This window comes from Excalfactoria chinensis, chromosome 2 (assembly GCF_039878825.1).
Source record: "Excalfactoria chinensis isolate bCotChi1 chromosome 2, bCotChi1.hap2, whole genome shotgun sequence".
NCBI lineage: Eukaryota > Metazoa > Chordata > Aves > Galliformes > Phasianidae > Excalfactoria > Excalfactoria chinensis.
In genome coordinates this window covers 86025256-86049467 of record NC_092826.1, presented here as the reverse complement: position 1 = coordinate 86049467, position 24212 = coordinate 86025256, and the positions used below count along the sequence as shown (strand labels likewise).

General features: G+C 40.5%; 1 long non-coding RNA gene across 1 annotated transcript; it reads right to left on the bottom strand.

The window, feature by feature from the left end:
• Window positions 1-96: 96 nt before the first annotated feature.
• Window positions 97-19838, bottom strand: LOC140247627 (uncharacterized). Its single transcript, XR_011902729.1, has 3 exons — window positions 19776-19838; window positions 7616-7767; window positions 97-1102 (listed from the first exon to the last, which is right to left on the bottom strand). It is a non-coding gene; the product is annotated as an uncharacterized lncRNA (long non-coding RNA).
• Between the last annotated feature and the right edge of the window lie 4374 nt (window positions 19839-24212).

Genomic DNA, 24212 nt, shown 5'->3' with positions numbered 1-24212 from the left:
GGTCCTTATAATAGTGCAGAATAGACAATCCTTAAAAATTAGAGCATGACACCAAAGAAAGATATTTTTAAAACAGAAGCCATAATTATTTTTAAAATTAAATCTAAAAATAGCAACTCCTACCCAGACTTGATTTTAGAAGTGGGGAAACTTTCATTTGGAGTAGTTTTTTATAGTCACATAGTTAAGACTTCTTTAGCTGTTTAGATTTTATTAGCAAAACTAAAACAAAACAAAAATACACAACACTGATTGGTCTTTATAAAAGCATTACCTTTACAAGTGTTCATTCTTGTTGTCATACAGCTAGCTAGCTACTAGCCAACCTTGCTGCCACTCATTTTTCTTTGTGTTTATAAATACATCGTTGCTTAGCTCTTTATTTTATTTTATTTTTTGTGCTGGCCAGAAGCAACAAAAATGACAGTTGACTCTGGCCAAAGAGGCCAAATACGTATTACACTTTATTTCATATTCACTCATTCATTTCAGATTAAAAAAAAAAAAAAAAAAAAAAAAAAAAAAAAAAAAAAAGCTTATTTAAAACCAAACTAAGTGAAATGAGATTTAACAAGATTTTAAAAAGCAGTGTAACTCACAAGTGCTGGTTGAGTCACCTCACCAGTGCCAGAGGCTCATTGTTGCTACTCTTGCATGACCCACCTCGTACACAATATAGATGGAAGTGCAGTTCACAGTGGAAACAAATACATTAGAAGATTAACTGGGCTGAACACAATTCTGCAAATACCTGAGCATGTACAGCAAAGTGAATGTTTCTTCATTTGTGGTACCAAGGGCATCCACTGATCTGTTGAATGTGCCATGATGTGTGGCGTGTTACTCGAGGGAATCTCTTTTAATCTGTCTGAAAATCTGGTTGGAGCACAAGAACAAAGTTTTTCTCTGCAGACCTCCAGTCGCTTCAGCAGCAAATCATTTTTTATAACTCAAGCTGCTGGGACTAACTTTAAAGCCTCATTTTGTTGGAAGTTTGAAAGGTACACCTTGTATACAGTTCTCATCTTTTCACTCAGATCTATGCAGAGTTTTTGAAAAAGTGACACAGTTTTCAGCTGGGATGGAAAGAAGTTTTATCCTCCTGGAAAAAAAAGAAAATACCTTCATGTTGATCTTTTGTAAGGAGCATTTTCAAACATAATCCTTTATGGCCAACAATAGGAGTGGGATGACACCTAGAAGTCAAACATTTTGATGTCAATTATGAGCACTGAAAGAGAAGCAAAAAAGTTGCCAGAGACACTGGGAAGAGATTAATGGGAAGAAAACTTTAAGTTATGTGTATCTGTATGAATGTCTGCAAAAATATCGTCATCATGGCTGAAAACAAATATTATTCACATTTTAGACAATGGAGCGTTTGTCCTGTCTCTGCAGTAATAAGTCAATGACCTGGAAGAACAAAACTGTACCAACCAGGGCAGATGCACAGACCTGAGGTGTAGACACTAACCCCTGAATTATTTTCCTTAATTCCAAGTTACCCATTCAGTGCTTGACAATATAGAATGAGCAAGAACACAGTTTTAAACCAAGCCTCTTGTAAGGCAGGAAATCCTAAAAATAAATAAATAAATAAAAATAAAATAGAATAAATAAAATAAATAAATAAAAAAATAATAATAATAAAATCACTTTCTCTGCAATGAAATTCTTCTTCAGTAAAATGAATTTCCCTTAGGAACTCAGACTTCATGGATGAGATAAAAGCAGCAGGATGAGGTGAAAATATAAAATCTAGTCACTACAGGAATTTGCTTCTAGGTCTAGATTTTCACTGTTCATGAAGAGGGTTTTACACATTCCTCTGCCAAATATTTAGCAGGGAAGCTGGCACAGCTACAGTAGACACAGTTCTCTCCATCTGAACCTGCAAGAAGCACCTCGTGATAAAGTATATGAAAAAAATCAGCGTTCCAGATATACACAGCAAATGCAAGATTACCTCCTCTGCCATTTGCTAATAAAGGGGAAGGTGGATAGAATATGAAAGAAAAAAGAAAAAAAGACCGGGATATGGAACTAACAGTTTGTATCAATCAACTTAACTGGTGCATAACAAGCTCCAGAGGGAGGAATTAAAGTAGTTGTGAGAACCTTCAAGCCTTAGAGGAGAATTAAAAAGCATAATGTCTTATGTTGGGAAGATTGAATCTTTCATTTGGGTTAGACAAAATAAAATTTACAGTTCTGTTTGGCAGCAGTAAGCATTTTTTTTAAAGGATTAAAATGGACAAATTTCATGTTTCAGCTGATGGGAATACTTTGAGAAATAATACTGCCCTTCATCCTGCAGGTACGTGAACACACATCTGCAAAATCAGCAGCTTCCTATTTTTCTCAGGCTTCTGAAACCACAGCCACTGAAGCTGCTCCACCAAACCACATAATTACGAAACTTAGGAAAACAAACTACAAAAAACAAAACAAAAATCTCACCTAAATCCCTCAAAACAAATAAACAAAAAAAACCCTAAATAACCCCAAAGAAATCCACAGTCACAAAATGCACCCTTTCTCACTTTATATGATGTCCCAAGCATACAGATTCTCACAAACTCTCTAGTTCTAAAAACAAATTAAAAAATATATATCAACACTAGATCTCCTTAGGCTGTGACAAGAGGCAATGGAGCTAGCAAACAAATTTTACTTCATTTCAGGCCTTTTTTAGCACAGTGTGAGGTGGGCACAGTGCAAATGAGAAGGGCAGTGAAATCAATGCTATTTGCTACTCTTGTGCCAAATGACTGCTGCATCAACAATCCGTAACGTGCAAAGAATGATGGAAATTATTCTGTACTATGTATGATGTGCAGGTGCCTTTAATAATACTTTCCAACCATGAGAAACATCAGTCACTGGCTAGATATAATTACAAATAAGTAGGAAAATAAAAGACTAGAACACAGGAACAGCTGAAATTTTGCAAGAAAGAACTCCTGTGTCTCAAATAAAAAGACACACTTCTTCCTAATCAGTACAGCCTAGAAGGATGCCCTCTTCCAATTAAGGTCAGATGGGAGGGAGGGTGAATGCACGGCTCTTTTGCACAAGCTTTTCCAGATGCCCCCATAACCCTTTCTCCCCCCTCCCCAGACATGAGGAACACATCAATCTGATGAGAAGGAAGATGAAGTTCAGGAGGTTCTGTAAAACCTTACTAAGATCTGCCATAAATCTGTGCCTCAGTTTTCCATCTTTGAAAAAAAAAGATCTTGATTCTTACCTTTAATAATTACCTGGATATAAAGTAATAAACAATATGCTACTAATGAACGTACACTGTTTATGACATTTTCCTGCAGTAAATAAAGAAATAAATGAAAAGTAATGCAGCTTGCAAATGGATAAAATATTTTCTTTTGCTATAAGAGCAATCCTATTTTTTCCTTCGGTTACTTGAGAGTATTCCAGCTACAGAAATCAATAGCTTCAGAGGTCAATAATACAGAGGTACTGAGAATGATTCCTGAATTGAACAGACAGCTAATACTGGAAAAATGCCAAAGCTCTGTTGACATTACTGGTGGTACCCTGACCTAACACAGCAAACAGAGGACATGTTGGTTTAGCTTTCAGTAATAACATCTGCAGTACTCGAAGAATGGATATTATTAGCATTTTCAGTGCAAATGTCTTCCGTCAAGACAAAATAACTTCTACAGATAGGAAGAAAGTGTGTTGCTTTTCCTAGCTGATACAATCTCTAGAGAAAAGAAGAAATAAGTATTGAGTAGTAAAGAATTCTAGCTACAAAGCATACTGAAAACCATCTGGATCAGTGAGCAGTCAAACCAACCTTTTGCAGAGTGCATTTATTCAGGAAAATTCAAAATTGGAGGATTACAGCAAGATGGGCAGCTGAAAAGAGGTAACAGAGACAGAAGAAATGAAAAGAAAAAACAGTTGGGTGGGAGGTGGAATGCTTCCTTTGTTGTGGATCTCCTTTGCTAAGAAGATAGACAGGTGTGTCAGAATGTAACTGTGTCTGTTTTTCAGTGCTTTGCAGAAGGGACACTGCTATCTCATCATTCGAGACCAACTGTCCTAGTAGAACAATCTCTCATCAACCTTATTCCTGAGGCCAAGAATTATGTCAAAATAACTATTTCTGTAGGATGGCAGTACCAAGCTGCTTAATATTAGACAGGCCCCTTAATTCCACTGAGAATATGGAGAAGGCAATGGCACAGCCCTACCCCTTGTCCCATGATGAAACACTTGCACCTGCATGCTATGTTCTTTCTGATGCCCACCAGGTCATCAGCCTTGGCCAGAAAGTCCAGTCAAGCACATGCACTCATAAATGACAGGGAAGACAGCTCCTTACTTAGAAGATGCCCAAGAAGAAGGGAAAAGACTGCCATAAACAATCCACACTCTTTCTTTTAGCCACCATCTTTGAAGCTGCTCAACACCTACATGGGGAACATTGTCTCCTTCCAGCCTGAACCTTTCCCAGGCTCATTTCACCCCAGCATGGCTGGCTGAACATCCCTTAAGCAGTGAAGGAAGAAGTTCCTGGACGGGTGATGGAGGTTAGAGGCAGGTGTTCACTTTCACTGAAGAAATCCATTTAGTCAGATTACGGAAAGTAAGCTGTCAGTACTGGAGATATTAATTACCCTAGTAGTCTAGAATAATCACACAGGTCATAAGCTGGATTCTTCTTCTGTACAAGATGCCTTCAATTAATAATAAAATTCTGGAGAAGATGTTTTTGCCATCTTACCTAAACTGAGCAACACCTTTGTAGATCCATTGATTTCAGTGGGATTTTCTCAGAGGACAAGTAATACTCAACATCAGAAAGATGGAAAAAGTAGTCTAGGACATTATAGACATACAGTTCACAGAAGTATTTATGGATGCTTCACTGGTCAAGGTGCATTACACTAAGCATATCGAGCAAACAAAGCACAAAGCTCATCCAAGAGCTTGCACACTCATGAATACAGATACCTGGGGACTGCAATGGTAGTAAGAAATCCGCAGGATAAGTAGCAGATACAACATGCAAATATCAGTTCACGACCAAAGACTTCTGCATTTATCTCAACAGAGAAAAATCTAATCATCCATAACTTCTCTTAAATACATAAGCATCCAACTGTTTTGTTGTTGTTGCTGTTGTTGCTTTCACTCTGATTGTTTTTCATTTTCAAAGAGGTTTGATGCCTTTACTATGGGAAACTACAGATTCCCTATCCTCAACACTCTTTCTTCCGATTTATCTTCCCTATTCTCCTCACGAATACACATTTTCTTGGGAAAACATGGTGATAATATTTGACATTTTCTTTCTAGTTCCCCCTTCTTAATGTGCACACTGAGGTCCTCACAATGTAGATCCATTTCAGTGTATGATATTATCCACAACCAGATCACAGTTACAATAACTTGGTAGTTATTTCACTGCTAAAAATCAAAACTTTTACAGTATAACACTGCAAAAAGTTGGCTCTGTTAACAAAAGAGGGACTGTTGTGACTGGATAAGCAAAGGCTTATTTTCTGTGTTTAAATCTCAGCGTAATTAAGCAGAGAGGTTAATATTGCATTTGCAAGTAACACAGCTCTGCTAATGTCAATTATTCTTTGCAAACACAGTATGAGTTCTGATTAATGAAACAAATCAGTTCAATGTGCACCTCTGCATAGGCCCATTGTACTTTGTATGACCTTGAGTTGTTGACTGACTGCCTCTTCCTTTCCCCAGAGGGGATTACCAGTTTTTTTTACTTTCTTGTCCAGCCTTTTCATGCAACCATGGACTGCTGAGAATCAGCAACACTGGGACAGTAATATTGAAAAAGAGAAAGGAAAAAAAGAAAAAAGCACACAGATGGCTCTTTAGCTCATGCATTAAGACTCAACCTTCAATTAATAGAAAAATAAAAAATCCTGAAGCAGAAGTCCTGAATGTCAAAGAAAACATATCCTTCGCACTACAATGCAAAGTGGGAGGCAACATAGCTGAGACAACACCTGGTTGTCCTCCTGAAGCTCTCAGATTCTGATTATCTTCTCTGATCTTATTTCTGCTTTTCCTAGGGGAGTCAGGGCTTCTTGCCTTTAAAGTTCACCAGCATTTTCCTCACAGTTTTTTACTGCACAAATAGGGCTTGCTGCTGAAGTGCCTCTAGCAATGGTTTGAGGTAGGCAGCTGCATCCTGGCAACATTTTCAGGATTACCCTACTGAGTATGCAGAGGGACAGCTTGTTTCTCAGAGGTTGCCAGGTGGCTATAGCACTATGCTCCAGATATTGTATAGTATGCATCTTAGGTATATGCATATCAGGTACAAAACAGATTTTACTGAAGATAATACCATTTTTCATATTAAGTTCCCACAAAGTCAATGTCATACAGAGTTAGACGAGTTTTTAATTTGATTTCTTCAGTGAAGACCAAAAAAGTGTCTAAAAGCCAAGAGAAACAGATTAGTTTCTTCCACTAAATAGTCACACCTAATTTGTAGAAATTAAGGTTACATATATGACACAGTTTACTCAACACCGAATTTTAGTGTAAGTGCCTTGTCACCTACCTGCTAATCATGGATACCTATAAAAGCTATACTGTGGGACTCAGTTGTTATGTGAGATATGGAGCTGTTAGAATCACCTGTCATATTTCAAGCTATAAATATAGAAAAGTTCACCAATGTCATGTTTCATGTAACTGCATTTATGTGAGTGGTCCAGCCAAAAAAGTTCAGCCATCTTTGAAAAAGTACTAAGGAAAAATATCTCCAGCCTTGCACTTTTTTTGTTTATCTGGGAGAAGGGAGAGGAACACTTGCAACGGTACTACACAGCATGACAAATTTGATTCAGCAACACTAATGTAATTTAGCTCAGGAATGGGACCAAGATCACATTTTCACTAGATTGGCCAGAGCACATGGAGTTTGTGCTAGCAGCAGGACAGATAACAACTTGATTTGACTGCAAGGCAAGCAGTTGAAATAGCAACCTCTCAACGTTTTGGAACAGATTCGAAGTGCTAGTGTGAGCTCATACTGTGTCAGCATTCTGCAATATGTGGATAAGGCATTCTTGATGTAGAGTCCATGAAATCAGGCCTACTGCCAAAGCACAGCCCCATATTGCAGTCTTTCTACTACTGCTTTAAACAATCTCTTATCAATTTCTGTCTTGGAAAGCTGGGAAATGAAGGCTTAGATATTTTTCCAGACTCATCAGCGTGTTCACATTCTGGGTGCTTATACACCCAAGCGGTTGAGTCAGAGAACTGAGATATATGTTTAGTAGTGCTTTCATTCAGATGGGAAAAAAAAAAATGGATGTGCAAATCACAACTGAAACTGTGCACATAAACTGCCTGTTTATTCCACAGAATCCCAGACTAAAACAACTTCTAGAGCAAGCGGAGAGTCAAATACACCTACAGGTAAATTTGGCTGAGTGACACCACAGATGAACATGGCTCAGTCTTCACTGTTCTCTCCTTCCCTCGACAGCCTCCGATACAATGCCAGCTGGACTCAAAATGCTACAGTGATATTTTCTTGGCAAGGTTTCTTTTAATGTACTCAAGGAAATCACTTACTAGAAACACAACCCACCTGGTGCATGTTCTCTTCCTCACTCCAAAATTAGTTGTGGTATCAGACAGAGGAGAGATAAGAGTCAACTCCAGACTTGCAGGTAGTAAGAGTCTCATCAAAAGCAATGCAAACAAGATCAGCATGGGTAATTGTATGAAGCTAACATATCCCTGTAAAAAAAAAAAAAAAATAAAAAAATCACAAGAACACATGAGCTGTAATCTTTCTAAGTATTTGTTTCTCACTGAAGTAAAAGCATTGAACTTCTAAATTGTAGTTTAAAATAAAGTTAATAATTAGTTTCCATCTTGTACAATCATTTAATAAAGTGCCTGCTGCATCTCCAGAAGTAATGTTCTTATTTCCTTTGTTCCCTGTTCTTTGGCAAACAGCATAATTAATTACCCAGGTTTTGTACCACCAGCTAGGTCCATTCCCAGAGTGTCCTCGCTTTAAGCACGAGATATTAAGAAAGAATAATTTGCCATATGGAAGACAAGGAATCTTTAAAAAGCAACTTGAAATAGGCAAGTTAATTGGGGGGGGGGGGGGAAAGCTATTAGAAAACTGAAGACATTTCACTACTACAGTTACTCATGAAATGTTTTAATAAGAAGAAAACATGGAGCTTCTTTCTCTTCTCACTGAATTTCAAACTCCACATTTTGTACATGTTAAATTTGGCACCACCAGTCTGTGAATAGGTGAAGAGAAGAAAGCCTTCAACTGGCAATAGATTGGATGAAAATAATGCCTGGAGCTGTAGTTAACTATCTTGCTGATGTTAATTGGCATTGTTTATCAACAGGCAAAGGACTGATAGATGTTGCTGAAGGGTTAATGTAACACTGTCTGCAAGATTACTTTCTCTTTTTTAATGATATCATTTACATTATGTGTAACGATTTCTCCAGGCTCCAGAACAAATATTTGAGTGATAAAAATGATTATAATGTTTTTCTTTCCTAAAGCACAAATGAAAGAAGAGAGAAGAGCAAAACTGACTACAGCACAACTGTCCCAGTGGTACAATAAATTTTTCAACATTTTGGTGAAGGAGTTTGTTTGGACAAAATAGCTAAGTGTTTATTAAGTAATGTTATTTAGCACTTTAAGCCTCTAGCTGACATGCATTGCTCCTAAACAGTGTGATCAAGTATGAATAGTAAAAACAACACACTTTGTCTTCCCATGAGGTCTGAAAAATGAAATGTAAGATCAGGAGAGATTCAATGGCAGTTCTTGGAGAATCAGTCAAGAGCAGCTTCATAATAGCTGGAATGCAGCAAGGCAATCATAACTCAAGCACACATGTCTGACAAAGACGACATATAAGTACAAGGAGGCTAGAAATAACTATAGGTGCTACAGCTCAGTGGGACACAAAATACATAGTCCTCAGCATGGGTTCATTTCTCTCCTAGGAGGAACAGTGTAAAAATGTTGGTAAATAAATACTTGCAGAAATATTGTTGAGCAACAAAGAACTGTACTGTAAAGTGCATATAACAAAACGTATGTAACAATACAAAAGTATATTCTAAACCCAGGTGTTTATTACAGCATTCTTAAGGAAATAAAATAAAAACATAATGTTGTCTTGTTATTGTCAGCAGTTAAAGTTTTTGGTTAAATAACTGCTCTGACTTCACCTGCTTTTGGTAGTCTGAGAAAATCAACAATTCTAAATTTTGCCTACATTTCCCAAAAGCAGACAGGGGACACGGGGTCGAGGACTTGTAGATATGGAGATGGGGACAGGAGGACATGGGGATGCGGACTGGCTGTCTTGCTAGCGACCCTAGAGTCATAAGCTTTTGCCAAAGCACTGCTAATTCTCATAGTGTGCTGCTGCTGCTTCTGCTGCTGCAGAAAGCAAAGATCCTTGGGCTGTTCTAGTCCACATCCACCAGGGAAAACTAATAGAGCTCCACCTCTTGTGGTATTCAGTCCCTTGAGCCATTGTACCAGGGCTGCCTTTGCGGCCTTCTTAAAGGGTAACTAATGAAAGGTGGCCTGTGCTGACTCTAGCTGGTCTAGCAGCTGGGCACAGTGCTACCTGGGATGTTCCAAGTATGTCTACCCAGCCAAAGTGATGAAGGAAAGCTAATCCCAGTACTTGAGCTTTGGCACTGAAAGAAGCTTGGAATTCTCCTCAGACTCCAGGCAAACCCATTGCCATCTCCGCTGAGGAGATATTTCCCATAATACAGTCTTTCCTCCGAAATGGAATAGAATGCATAAACACCAACTGATGTAACATGCAGCAAGTTTTTATTTTTGATTTAAAATATTATATATATAAATATTTTATATATATATATATATATATATATGTATATGTATTATGTATATATAATATTTATATATCTCGTAGGAAATATCAGACCCACAGTTCTGCATATTCCAGTGACTGGAGTTTGCTAAGCTTCTGTAGAGTAGAGCTGGCCAAATGAAATGTTAATTTGGGCTCAATTAAAGTATTTCATGGGAATGTATGCTCTTTCTCTAAATTCAGTGCATACCATATAAAGAGGAATAGTCCTATGAAGATCATAATGTTTCCTTTTGACATTTAAATTCTTTAGTATAAGTGACATATGACTATGAGGAATCACTACCGATTGTATTTTAAACATTTTAAAGGATATTCTTTTCCAAAAAAATCCAATTCTAAATGGGCAAAAAAAACCCAACCCCACTAACTAAAACAGGGATATAACGAACATACGACTTGACTGTAATAGCTCCACTCCACACATTAAAGAATAATATCTACTATAAGTAATCCCACTTGTGTAAGATCTTATTTGTCCCAAACAGATGATGGTCTGACTTAACCCAATCAGATTTAGGAAATGCAAATATTTGGTTCAGTCAGTGATTTGAATATATTTGACTGCTTTACTTCTTTGCTACTTTCAGTTTCATCACAACCCCTAAAGATTCCACTTAGTATTTACTTTGGCCTGAGGCTTCATCCTTTCCTAATCTTTCACAGTGATGAGGTGCAGCTGTTCAGATCTGCTTTCAAGAGATTTGCTAGTCCTCCCTCTACAAAGTCTCTTCTGAATGTGATTGAGGAGAAACAACTGGCATTAAATAACTTCAGGAAAACATACTACTCTGAATCATTGCAAATCACAACCTTCTTTCTGAAGGTGCAAAAAAAAAAAAAACCTCCAACCACTGCGTGAGAGAGAAATACTAAAATTTAGTGCTTGCAAGTGACTTTTCAGAGATTTTGGCAACCACAAAGTCTCCAATTCATCATAGTTTCAGAGCCGCTCTATAACTTTTCACTTCTACAGATTTATATGTTCTGACTTTGATAGGGTTTTCAGTCTAAGCCAGTGGCCCTTCTGGAGAATGACTGATCTCTTCCAGCAGCCTTTTTCTTTCACACTTGTGTGGATTTGATGCTCATAACAGCACCAGACATGCAGCTCTTAAGACTAAGCCTCTCTCTTTACGGGTGGAACAGACACAGCTAGCTCTGACCTGCTCACCTGAATGCCTTGGAGGCAAGTGAAGTATGTAACGGTGATTATCTATCTCCTTAAAGCATTCTTTACTCTCTCACATAGCAGGAAGGAATATGGACAAATGAAGAGGCCAACATGTCACACTGGCAACTCAAATCTTTGGCTCTGGTGGTGAGTTATCAACCAGTCTCTAAATAAATGCTTATTGTGGTGTAACCCAGCAGCAGCTCAGCAGCACACAGCCATTTGTTCACTCACTCCATCAAGTAGGATGGAAGAGAGAATTGGGAAGGAATAAAGAACTAGGAAATTCATGGGCTGAGATAAAAAATTATTTAAGAAGTCAGAAGAGAAAGGGAAAAATAATAGTAGTTACAATAATTATATATCTACATATTTGCAACACACGATGCACAATGCAATTGCTCACCAACCACTGACTGATCCCCAGCCAATCTGCAAGTAGCAGCTATTCCCATGGCCAATTCCCCACAGTTTTAAGTTTTTGCATGATGTCATGTGGCACCGAATATCTCTGTGGTCAGTTCAAGTAAGTCAGTTTTCCTTGTTCTGTCCCCTCACAGCTTCTCATGACCCCCAGTACCCACCGCTGTCAGGACAGTACAAGAAGCTGAAAAACTGAAACATCCTTGGCTCTGTACAGCACTGCTCAGCAACAACTAGACACACTGGTGTGCTATCAACATTGTTTTTCTCCTGATGCCAAAACACACCATCACAACAGGAAGAAATTTAACTCTATCTCAGCTGAAATTAGGACAGTGCTGTATGGGTAAGAACTTCTGCAAAGTGGGAAGCAGGTATGTACATTATCCATCTGTTTCACAGGGGTCCAACAGCTCTAACTTGGCAAACAAACTATAGCAGATTACATCCACCAAATTCAAACTTGGAAATTATAGAGATCTTAACATATAAATTGCTTTTCCTCTATCGGCCATGACTTTCTGAAATCAGTTCCCTTTCAGGTTAAGATTCCAGCTTCACTGATAACAGAGGGAAATCAGAGAATTGCAGGGCTTGGCAGGGACCTCAGAAGATCATTGAGTCCAACTCCCCTGCTAGAGCAGGTCATTTTCCCATTGGTGTGAACAGAGTGGAGACTTTACTCTCTGTGCTCAAGATCATGGCATCACCACTCATGTTTGCAGAGACCTCCCAAGCTGGTCCTGCGCCTTGCTTGAAGAAGGGCTAGAGCTTGGTCAGAAGAAAATCTCTGCTATACTAGATGAAGAAGAATAACTGATTTCTTTGTCTCTCTGGAAAAGGCTTTGAAACACAGGCAGCCTTCTAAAGGAAATTCTGAGGAAAAGTTCTAAGTAGCAAACCCTTCCCTTATCCTCCTAATTTATGTATTAATACAGTCTCTGTTTTTACTTAAGTATACAGATCCTTTAACTTTCAAACTACTCAGTCTCTCACTGCAGCCCAGCCACCTCCAGACAGAGAAATTTGCACATCCTCTTGCCCCCCAGTGTTCCCTCAGAAGCTTTTTTTCTTCCAGCCCTCAGTAACCAAGATCCTGTCTCTATGCCTCCCTTGTCTGTCTCTCAGGCCCAACACTCAGCTGCTCCTCTTCCTCCCCCAGGGTACAGAAACATCACTGCAGAGCCCGAGCTAACAGCAGATTTATTAGGTTGGCCTCTGCTCCGCTCTAAATTCCACCTTTAATATTAGCGCTTCTCATTGCTGTACACAAGTGGCCAGTTGAGGAGTAAGGGAAAGCATAGAAATCATCCAGCATTCTCATTAACATTATGACATTTTACAATTCTGCTTCAAGTGCAGACATGAGGGGGAGACTAAGGCATTTTATCTGTGCCTAAAGAAATCTGTGGCAAAATTTGCCTAGTCTAATCTAAGCAGCATATAGAGGTCTGTTATCTACCACAAAATGCAAGATAAAATAAATAGCCCCCAGCAGAAAAGTTGCGATGAAACCCTCCAGCCAAATGTGTCATGAGAAATGCAGCATGAAAAAAGCAGGTTTTCCCCAGATGAGGGGAAGGACAAAAGTGTAGAAAACAGAGGGTTACACTTCCATTTTTGGGAATGATTCACTGTGGTTTCAGAGAAAAAAAAGTGATGAGTCAGCCACTGGCAGAGGAAAATAGTAAGTTATACTATTTTCAGCAACAGATCTGAGCCTTTGTTTAATTTGGCTTCTTCCCTGGTTACTTCTTAACCTCCTGTCCTCAACAATGCTACTCCCTCCTCCTTTATGATTACTCAGCAGGACACTTAGAGCTGAAGGCATCCTTGAGCAAGTTGTATATAATGGCTCAGAAACAGCAGTTAATTGAAAAGATATCCTCAGCTCAGGGTGAGTCCCACCTACCACGTGCACTTGTGGAATGTCTTCTGATATCATTATACTGTCTACACATGTATCACAGAACGTTAGGGTTTTCTCATAAGGGCCGCAGGGCAATGCTATGTGTAACTGAATGCTGAACAACAAATCCATTTACCTATCACAATGCATCCCAGAAGTTGCTTCTTTGAGTTTTTGTGTTCACAGGTATGTCATAGGGAAAAATATTACTAATTGTACTGCAAATGCAAAATGTGCTGCCTATGGAAATTACAGGCAATTTCAGCCTCTGTGCTAAACAAGCAGACCTCTTTGTAAGAAAATAAAAGGCAAAAAAACTCAACATAGGAAATACTAAAGGAAATCAATGTTCCCTTATGTTCTTCTCTGACACAAATACTCTCTTCTGGCTTTAACCACATGTTTGACTTTGATGATGCAAAAGGGAGGAATTCCTGCTAATTATTCTTGCTAGTCAATAGCATTAGTAACATCACTGTCTTTCTTATCACTCTAACATCTTGTCTCAGTGATGACACCAGATGTCAGCTTTACATAAGGATTCAAATAACATTTTATATACCACAGTTGTTATATTTTTTTTCCCCTCTATGTAATGTATATATACACATTCTCTTTACAATAACTTTACATGTTTTCATGTCTGTTTTGGAGCTATCTGCGTATCACAAGGTAAAATCAGTGCTGCAAATTAGTCATGTATAAACATGGTGAAACCTAAAAAAGGACTTTGACATTAAAAATACTCCTTTTACAACATTTAACTCTTGGTGTTCAGACCTCCTGTACAGTTCTTCATTTCCCCATATTACACACCCTTCTTCAGGCCTTGGCTTTGAAGCCAAGCCTCCAATGCTTTGACAGTAAAGCTCCGCCTCTCAGAGTAATGAGTATGTTGAGGTTAGTATTCCTCTAGTGCCTCTACAGGACACTGTTTTGTGAGTTTCGATTATATCAAATGGTCCTTTCTTATCTACATGACATATTTAGTTCTTCCCACAACAGACCAATATGTAAAGAAAGAGTTTCTCTTTTGTGATCTAATTCTCCAAACTCTTTCTCCTAGCAGTGTGAAAACTTCTGAAAAGACAAAAAACTTAAAAGGGTATTTTTCTTGTAGTATAACTGCCTCTGCCTGCACTCCTTCACTAAAGAAGCAAAGGAAGTAACTGCTTCTTTTGAATGCACTAAGCCTTTATAATGGTTTAACATTATCCATTAAGTACACCCACGTCCCTTTGCGATTTTATACCTTTACTTTTAGTGATGATCTCTGGCCAAAGGACTTTCAATCCAATTCAGACCTGCACTGGAAAGTTAGATGCTTAGAGGTGGGTAGCGACAGCATAGGAGAGGTTTAAGCTTATTTAGACAGATGTTTACCACTCACACTACCTGTGATCACTTTGTTCATTCCTTTACTCAGTTCAGTATCTAGATCTCAGTTTGGAGGCTTTGTGCATTGATCATTTGCTCCAGTCTCTTAGTCTTCTGATCACACTTTTTCCTTACCCTAAGCTTATCCCATTCCATTCTTCTTTCTAGATCTGGTTTTCTCATGCTCTTGTAGGACCCAGAAGACAAAATACATCCACCCACAATGAGAACAGAGGCCTCCACTGCTCTATCAGCAGATTAAACCTCAGGAGCATTCTGTCCCCACTGGGATCTCCATGAAGGCTCCACATAGCTGGCATTCCAGACAACTCACATTTGAGACTACCTCCCACAGAGCAAGCGCACTGTGAATAAGCTTTGTGTGGAGAATGCAGAAGCAGTGCCCGCATTAATACAGACACATGATATGTACAGGACTGCAGTTTCAGATAGGCAACTAACAGTGGCTGTATCTATGCACTTGTCTGAAAATTTCCCCACTAGTTCTAGTTTGGTGATATTTTTCAAGGCAGAAATAGGTTCTCTTTGAAAGAAGAAAGCAGTCAAGATTGAATTCCAGTGGTGGAGGAAAAACAGCATACTGTTCAGAAGACCAGTGCTGGCAGTCCTCCAAGCTAGAGGCAGCCTTCCCTTCATTACAAGATGTCTTACGTTGTCTTTGGGAAGTAAAGCCATCACACTGACGATGGGCACCATGCTATCATTGGAAAGCAGGGGAGGAAACCTCATTACCAGTGGAACAAGGGGAAAGGATGTCTTGAACAAAAGGGAGTGGACTGAAAAGCACCATTAATATAAGTTCTGAAATGACTTTTATCAACCATGAGTCACAAACATGAGCTACCCAAACCAAGCCTGGCACATCCTTTATATTCTTAACCTATACTTTACCACTAACATTCCTTGAATAAACTAAGGATATCGTTGAACATTCTGAAGTCACTAGAATAAGGCTGCAACCATAGTGGGAGGAGCAGAAATATCAGAGAGAAAACTACGTTTACTTTGTAAAAGTAGGTATTGCATGGAAAAAAGGATGCTGGCCAGAAAGATAGATGTGGGAGGTCTGCTGCTACAAGGCTAGTGCAACCAGCACTAGAATGTACAAATAATCTGTAATGATCAGCAGGACTTTATAGTCTGACAGAAAAAATAATAATGATTAATCAATTAATTAACTGAGATTCTCCTCAAAGAGTCCTAGAGCACTATGTGTGTTCTCTCACAACCTGTGACAGCGTGGCAGTGATCCTGTCCTACACATCTAAGGCAGTGCCTAGCTGGTAATTTGCAAATCAAGTTCAAAGATAAGGTCTGGCTCCACAGTAACCACTGAGAGGCAGCTGCTTGCTGCTGTGTGTTTGCTTTTATGCCTCCTGCCTCTTCCTTTCACCTGGAGCTGCCTCAGTATACTGGGATGGCTGAATGTGACAGGTGGGACGTGGTGGAGGCAAGGTACCAGGGAGTGCCAACTTTGCTGTTGAGCACCAGAGCAGCCCAACCAACATACAGGTTGGTTGGCCCAGGGGATGCAGGGCTTGGCAACTCCTCAGATGGATACACAAGGGGCAATGAGCAAGGGATAGCCAGAAGTGATCTGATGGAGCAGCATGGACATGTACACATGCCTGCCATAGCTATGACTCTTCTCTTGGTTTGGGTCAAGAAGAGACCCCTTCTCTTTGCTCTCTTGTTCAGTCTCACCACTCATCCCATCTCTCTGTGCTTATTCCATAACACTGAGATACTGCAGAAGGGAGGGCACAGTACAGCTGTCACAGCTAATGAGTAATGTATTACAAAAAATAAAGACTGAAGTCCAGACCTTGTTGAAATTTGCATGGTAACTCGCATCTTTATATTCCTCCTAAGCTACATCTTACCCTTTTCTGCCACCCCTTTCTCATTCATGGTGTTCCTGCTTTACAGTATTTTTAAGTATATTCTTACAGGAGAGATACAGTATTTTTTCTCTACAAAAGGCTGTTATTTCAATAATCAGTTTTTCCCCACATGCCCTAGCACTCTCTCACAGCACTGTCATTATCATAACTGCAACAACATCACAGAACCCATGTACGGACAACGTATGCTAACAAACAGATTCAATGGTCTTAACTAACAAAAAGACAAAGGTTTCCCCACTCACCCACCCTTTTCTACTGTTTGCTCCATTTACTGTCCAAATGTCAGCATTCATTGTCTGCAAAATGACTGTTAAACCAATGATTATGGTGTGGCATGCTTCCTTTGAGTGACAGTGCCTGTACAATGACTTCTCCAACACACTCAGCAGTCAGCATTAAGCATTCCTGGCATGTAGCCTGAATAACAACACTCATACTGAGACCTGCCAGCACTGGAAAGTCCCTAAGTCCCAGGAGCTAAGATTAATTGCCAGCTATTCTTAACATTTTCTCACCACTCCACCCAGTTTCTTGGATCTTCCCATCCACTACAATCCTACAACAGATTTGCAAAGTTTCATAAAATTTCCTGAGATAGTTTTGGATGAGTGGAGAGCACTTAAACTCACCTGTGAATTGACTGACTTTATATGCCAGCAGTGCTATCTTAGACTATATGGATGGGGGCTCACCAGGTATGATTTTGCCTCTCTCTATTACCAGCACTTCTCTCAGATTAGCTTGTACCTGAGGCAGGGGATGGAAAACATAGCATTTATGAAAAAGGTAACAGGAATCACTCCTGCAATCTACCTAACTTCCTCTTTTAATCCAGAGTATGAAGGTAAGTCCTGTGAAATGATGGACATCACTGACTTCCACACAGTGCAGATAAAGGCAGTTATACTAAAGAGTACAGGCTAGGGACTTCTCACCTCTAAGTCCAAGTTTATGATAATAGTGGCAAAATACAGAAGGCTCAGTAATACCACCTACAGATAAGACTGTCCTTTTGCTCATGTAATGTTTCTCTCTCATCAAAAAAGATGTTTCACAATCATGAACAGTAATCCTTTTCACGAAAGTCTCTTAAGTGTGATGAGAAATGGGATACAACAACATGGAAAACAGTAAAGCCCTTCTAGCATTTCCAGCTCAAGGAAAATCAGGAGGTAACAAAAACCTTCACACAATTTTCTCTTTGGCTTTTTACCCACAGTGGTTAGGATCAGCTTTGAAGAAGCACCAGAGTTTTTGATCAAAGTTTTCTGGATAAGATGAGTTGGCCCATTAACGTAGAACAACTCTTTTTTTTTTTTTTTTTTAAATGAAAGGTGTGGATTTTCCTTAAACAGATACCTGCAAAGGCATCTGCCTCCTGAACACCTGAGCATCCTTGTTTAACCAGTTATAAGAAGTGAGTCAGTTCTGCGATAAAGCTTACCAAGGAAAAAGCAGCTTATGCTCTTTTTCCCACAAGTTTTTCTCTGTTGCTTCCTAGCTCATAAGCTATTTTATTTAGGACTGATCTAAATTAGGAACTTTGTCAGAAGGTTTATGTTAATCATCAGCAAACTGTTATGTTGTCCATTTCTATTTTAGACCTTTGGCTCCAACTCCAGGCTTTCAGCTCTTATAGGAAGCAACACCAGACTCCTGTTTTTCTGTAGGGCACCTGAGGTAGGAGGGGAAGGGAGGAGAAAGAAGCACTCGCACAGTATTTCAAGTAGCTGCCTATACAAAACAGATTCCTCAGCTACTCTGTAAACATCTTTTCAACTGCCTGGCTATGATGTTTATAACTGTGTTTGTGCACAAGTTGAGCACCGAAAACTGAAAAACCTCTCAAAATCAAACAACCAAGAAGATATCATCAGGCTAACTTCCAAACAAATTTTCAGTAGTTTATGTAATGGCCTGTATGCACCTTTAATGCTTAATTATATGATTAAAATACAGTACTTTTAAAAAACAATTGCTTAAAGGTAAAGAAACACAGCCACTTAAACTCTCATTCAGTCTTGGTTTATACCAGGTGTTTTTTCGAGCACACTGTCTGAAGTACCAAATCTGCTCTAATCACCTAATGTTACAAGCTAATGGATTGTTAATCATAGTTATGTAAAGGGAGTTCCAGTCAAAGATATCATTTTGACAAATATCGAATCAACTAGGTCTTGATTAACATATCTTTTTTTAAGTTTCAGCCATTAAGTTTGTGTTAAGGAAGTGAATAACTTCTCACGATCTTCATGAAAAGTACCTACAACTTTTACTATCACTGGTAAAAGTAAGAAAACAATTTAAAAAGCAAAGAAGACTTAGAAGGTCATGAGGGTGAAACAAAGCAGGAAAAAATAAAAAAAGAAAGAAAAGCCAACAGTGTTTAAGTTAGAAATTAAGCACCTCAAATATTATTGCACTAATGAAGAAGCTATGATAACAGAGTGATTCAAACAAGCTAGAACACTTCAGAAACAGTCTCGTTAAGCTACGTGTAAGTTTCTTTATTTCAACAACTACTGATATTTTAGGAAAATGCCATCTCTGCTCACTGCAGCAGTTTCAGTTGTTAGAAGCCTTTTCTTTCTTCTCTCCTACTCACTTTACAATTTCAAGGAAGAAGCAGCACCTTTTCCAAACAAAGGCACCCTCAGAGAGGAGTTAAAAACAGCATTTAGGAAGCCCCATCCCTATGCTCACATACACACTCTATATCAGTAGCCAGTAATAGGCACCATTCATTTAAGTGGTTATCTTGCCTGTTGTTGTATGTCCTTTTTGCCTCACTCTTACTCAGCTCATCATGCTCATGGCCCAAAAATGACATGGGAAGCAGGCACACATATCATCACAAGAATAGTGAGGGGCGCAAATATACTCAATGTCCACAGAACAGAGGGGGGGGGGGGGGGGGCATATAAACACCACTAAGAGTCTGATGTGGGGTGTAAGGTGGAATAATACAAAAGATGGTAACACAAGAAGGATGGTGATAGATGTCTAAAAGGTTATATATAGGAAAAACTCGCCAGTATGGATGCCTTCATTCTGTCTGGGAAAAGCTAAGGCTGGCTATCCAAACTCCACAGAGAAGTGATTTCAAAGAGATGCTGCCTTAGTGGTCAGCCCTTAAATGAAGTCTAGGAGAGGCGGAGTCAAGCTCCACGCCTTCTGGGAGCACAGCTGAATTACCCTCACCTGTGCTCCCATAGCTGACCCGATGCTTGCCTCAGCTGATCAATCAGAGGTTCAGGCTGTGATTACCAGTTTCCCATACAGGGGCTCAGGCATGCTGACCACCAAGAAAATAACATGCCTACCATCAACACAACAGTAAGGAATCAAGATGCTCCCATCACGCAGAGAGCACTGTAAAGCCTAGGAATGTCCACAGGCCACAGGCCAGTGCAGAGCAGAGGAATGACTATCATCCAGAGGACAAGATACACAGGTGTGCTTCTAGTCCAGAGAAAGAACCAGGGTCTGAATGCACCTATCACCTTGACAACGGTGAGAAGCCCAAGAAGGTGAACTGAGCAGATTATGGCATGACACCCAGCAGTTCCCATTGGGCAGGCAATGGTAGGGGGCTGTTGATCCCTTATCCAGCAGTAGATATCAAGGAACCAATGAAGGTGAATCTTTTAGACTACAGCATAATACAGAGCAATTTCCATTGGGAAGAAAATGGCATTGGGCTATTGATTCCCCATCCAGCAGTGGACATTTAGGAATCCATGGAAGAGGATCCATTGGCAGATGAAGCAAAACAGAAAAGACTGGATTCTCCTGGAACCACAGACATGATCCAACACCTCTGAGGGCCCTCATACACCTGAGGTGAGGATGACCTGGACTTCAGGAGAGCCACTGGACTTCAGGAGAGCCAACTTTGATCTCCTCCGGGACTTACTTGGGGCCATCCCATGGGCCAGGGTGCTAGAAGGCAAGGGGGCCTGTGAGAGCTGGTTAGCATTCAAACGGCTCCTCTTCCAGGCTCAGGATCGGTGCGTCCCTGTAACTAAGAAGTCAGGAAAAGGTGCCAGGAGACCTGCGTGGATGAGTAAGGAACTCATGTGCAAGCTCCGCAGAAAGAAGAAAGTACACGATATGTGGAAAAAGGGTCTGGCCACTTGGGAACAATATAAGAATGTAGTCAGGGACTGCCGAGATGTGACCAGGAAGGCTAAAGCCCACCTGGAGCTGAATCTAGCTAAGGAGATAAAGGATAATAAAAAAGGGTTTTTTAAGTACGTTAACAGCAAAAGGAAGGCTAGGGAGAATGTGGGCCCCATACTAAGTGAGGGGGGTGTTCTGGTAACGGGGGATGCTGAGAAGGCGGAAATACTGAACGCCTTCTTTGCCTCTGTCTTTAGTGAAAGGGCTCTCCCCCAGGAATCCCAGTCCCCGGTGGTTGATGAGAGAATCTGGGGAATGGGAGATTTCCCTTTAGTCAGGGAAGAGGTGGTCCGTGAGTGCTTAGGAAACATTAATGTCCATAAATCCATGGGACCTGATGGGGTGCACCCGCGGGTGCTGAGAGAGCTGGCGGAGGTTATTGCTAAGCCGCTCTCTGTAATTTTTCAAAGGTCTTGGAGAACTGGGGAGGTGCCTGAAGACTGGAGGATGGCCAATGTCACCCCAGTCTTCAAAAAGGGCAAGAAGGATGACCCGGGTAATTATAGGCCAGTCAGCCTCACCTCTGTCCCAGGGAAGGTGATGGAACAGCTTGTGCTGGATGCCATCTCCAGACAACTGGGAGAAAAGGAGGTTATCAGGAGTACTCAGCATGGGTTCACCAAGGGGAGGTCGTGCTCGACCAACCTGGTGGCCTTTTATGAAGATGTCACTAGCTGGGTGGACGGGGGGAGAGCGGTAGATGTAGTCTACCTTGATTTCAGTAAGGCTTTTGATACGGTCCCCCATGACATCCTTATAACAAAGCTGAGGAAGTATGGGATAGATGAGTGGACGGTGAAGTGGATCGAGAATTGGCTGACTGGCAGAGTGCAGAGGGTTGTCGTTGGCGGTGCGGTGTCTGGCTGGAGGCCTGTGACTAGTGGTGTCCCCCAGGGGTCTGTGCTGGGTCCAGTCTTGTTCAACATCTTCATCAACGACCTTGATGAGGGGATAGTGGCCACCCTCAGCAAGTTTGCTGATGACACGAAGCTGGGAGGATTGGCTGACACGCCTGAAGGCTGTGCGGCCATTCAGAGAGACCTGGACAGGCTGGAGAGCTGGGCAGTAAGAAACCGGATGAGGTTTAACATAAGCAAGTGTAGAGTCTTGCATCTCGGTAGAAATAATTGCATACACCAGTACAGGTTGGGGGGAGACCTGCTGGAAAGGAGCTCTGCTGAGAGGGACCTGGGCGTCCTGGTGGACGACAGGTTGGCCATGAGCCAGCAGTGTGCCCTTGTAGCCAAAAAGGCCAATGGCATTCTGGGGTGCATTAAAAAGAGCGTAGCCAGCAGGTCAAGGGAGGTGATCCTCCCCCTCTACTCTGCCCTGGTGAGGCCTCATCTGGAATACTGTGTCCAGTTCTGGGCTCCCCAGTACAAAAAAGACAGGGATCTCTTGGAAAGAGTCCAGCGGAGGGCCACAAAGATGGTGAAGGGCCTGGACCATCTCCCCTATGAGGAGAGACTTAGGGAACTGGGTCTGTTTAGCCTTGAGAAAAGAAGGCTGAGAGGGGACTTGATCCAGGTTTATAAATACCTGGGGTGTGGGAGCTATAGTGGAGAGGCTGGTCTCTTTTCAGTAGTGTGTGGGGACAGGACTAGGGGCAACGGGCTGAAACTCCAGCATAGGAAGTTCCGCACGAATGTGCGCAAGAACTTCTTTACGGTGAGGGTGACGGAGCACTGGAACAGGCTGCCCAGGGAGGTGGTGGAGTCTCCTTCTCTGGAGATATTCAAGACACGCCTGGACGCCTACCTGTGCGACGTGGTATAGGGAGCCTGCTTTGGCAGGGGGGTTGGACTCGATGATCTATAGAGGTCCCTTCCAACCCCTATAATTCTGTGATTCTGTGATTCTGTGATTGTCTCAGTCTGAGAGTAAGCAGGCTACCTGATGGGTGGTGGAAGAAAAAGGTCCTCTGAAGTCTGAAAAAACAAGGCCCTCTCTTCCCTTCTCCCTCAGAGATACTTAAAGCTACATCATGAGGTTATAAAGAGATTAAGATTCCATAGAGAAAACAGCTGTAGTTTTAGAAGTGGAGGGAACATGAGGGCAGAAGGGCTTCAGGCCCTGGCAAAGGACAAAACTCTTCCCCTATAGTATCCAATATCAGAAAAGAGTAAAGACAAGGGAGTCTTCCTCTCAAAACAAGGCTATGCAGGAAAAAAACAGACAGTGAATTTCTGCTGAACTGGGTTTTATTGGTGCTTCCTTAAAAAAATAAAAAAAATAAAAAAAAAATGGATCAAGAGTATCCATTGTCATCTCAAACATGTCCATAGGATCACAGGGTAAAATAGATTGGAAGGGAGCTAAGGGATAAATTACTTTAATCTCAAGCTAAAGCAAAATCAGTTAAGAACTTTATGTTTTAAAAAACACTCCAAATCCCTTTTTAAACATCTTTCACACCATTTAAAATGACAAAGCTTTTAAAAATAATTACCTTTTTTTTTTTTTTTTTTCTAAATACAAGTATATTTATTTAAAAACTACTGAACATGGGTGCTAAAATGTAAGAGGATTAAGAAAACACTGGAGCATCCAAAGGGGAAGCTACAAATACAGTAAAGTGTCCAGACATATGAGGAACAGCTAAGGTCCCTTGGTTTCTTCAGTCCAGAGAAGAGGAGACCAAGGAGGGGCTTCGTAGCAGCCTTCAGTTTACTGATGAGGGGAGCAGAGGGTCAGGCACTGATCTCTCTGGTGACAGTGACAGGACCTGAGGGAATGGCATAGAGTTGTGTAAAAGAGATTTGGCCTGGGTATTATGAAAAGATTCTTCACCAGAGGATGGTTGACTGTTGGAACAGACCCCTTGGATAGAGGTCACGGCACTAAGCCTGTTGGAGTTGAAGAAATGTTTGAACAGTGCTCTCAGAGTTTAAATTTTGGGTGGTGCTGTATGGAGCCGGGAGCTGGACTTGACATTCTCTTTTGTCCCTTCCAACTCAGGTTACTGTTAGATTCTATGATTATGTGATAACTTCTGTATGGTAGTTCATACCAGAGAAACATCTATGTATGTATTGATGCATTGACACTTAGTTTTTGAAAAACATAATAAGTATTTAAATAATGTGTGCAACACTTTTGTCTCAATAGCATTATGACTGTAGTAAGACAGGAGTTCAGTAATGTTGATAACCTTTTCTAAAATGGAAGATGGACATAATCTTTAAAAAAAAAGGATCCAAACCTGAAGAAACTCACTATTCATAAATCCAGGAGTATATGAAAGAAGAGGACAGGAGATTTTTCATCACATTAAATCAGAATTAAGG